The sequence below is a fragment of the Alexandromys fortis genome, unplaced genomic scaffold, assembly GCF_014885135.2.
Source record: "Alexandromys fortis isolate MF-2015 unplaced genomic scaffold, M_Fortis_MF-2015_v1.1 scaffold_408, whole genome shotgun sequence".
Lineage (NCBI taxonomy): Eukaryota > Metazoa > Chordata > Mammalia > Rodentia > Cricetidae > Alexandromys > Alexandromys fortis.
Window position 1 is genome coordinate 448,160 of NW_026068283.1, and position 1,106 is coordinate 449,265.

The following is a 1,106-nucleotide window of genomic DNA, read 5'->3' on the forward strand; positions in this document are numbered from 1 at the left end:
TTTCTTTCTTTCCTTTTTCTTTTCTTTCTTTTTTTTTTCTTTCAATTTTGAGACAAAGTTTCAGGTTTCAATTTGTAGTCTGGCTGGCCAGGAACTCTCTATGTAGACCAGGCTAGCCTAGAACTAGAACTCACTCACAGAGATCTGCCTGCTTCTGCCTCCTCAGTGCTGGGATTAAGGACACGAGCCACAGGCCCAGTACCCACCAGGTTTCTTAAGTTCAATGGCCATGTCCCCTTTGCCATGTAGTGTCACATACTCATAGCTCTCAATTAGGATGGGGTTGACTCAAGCGGCAGCTGCTCAGTGTTAGCCCAGTACAAGGTAGCACAGGAACACCGTGGGACAGGCTCAGCTTCTTTACAGACTCAAAATGCAGTGGGGTTCCTGCGCTGTCCCTAGACTGTGAAGACTTGGAATGAGATGGAGTGGCGATTGGTCTGTGCTTCTTCACTGTCCTAGTGAGCTCCTGAGCCCAGATGTCTCCAACAAATCAGAACTTTATTTCTGTTCCCCTCCCCAGCCTCTCCCTTATTGGTGACTGTCACTCTCTCCTAACACCTCTATGGAATGAGAGCAGACACCTTCCTCCTGCTCTGCACCCCAACCTACTCTTTTGTGGGAGCATTGGAAGAGCAGGGCTGTCCAACTGGGAGCTCAAACAAAGCCGCCCACCTCTAGTTAGAGATGCTAGCTCATAACTAGCATCCCTCTGCTGCCATCCCACTGGTACCACCTTGAGGGTCTCCTGCTTTTGTTCTTGTTCCCTAAGGGGGATACTAGTCAGGTGTGGTGGTACAGGCCTGTAATCCCAGCACCAAGGAGGCTGAGGCTGCAGATTATGAGTTTCAAGCCAGTATGTGTTTTCTGCAACCATGTGATGGAGGCAGGAGGATTGCTTCAAGTTCAAAGCAAGCCTGGACCACACAGTGAGTTTCAGGCTAGCCTGGGCAACAGAGTAAGTCTCAAAAAGCAAAACCAAGGTAATTCAAACATTTGGGAGGCAGGGGCAGGAGAATCTGAAATTCAAGGCAGCCATTCTCAGCTAGATAGTGACTTTGAGGCAGGCTGGAAGCACCTGAGGCTCTCTTTTCAAAAACAAACAA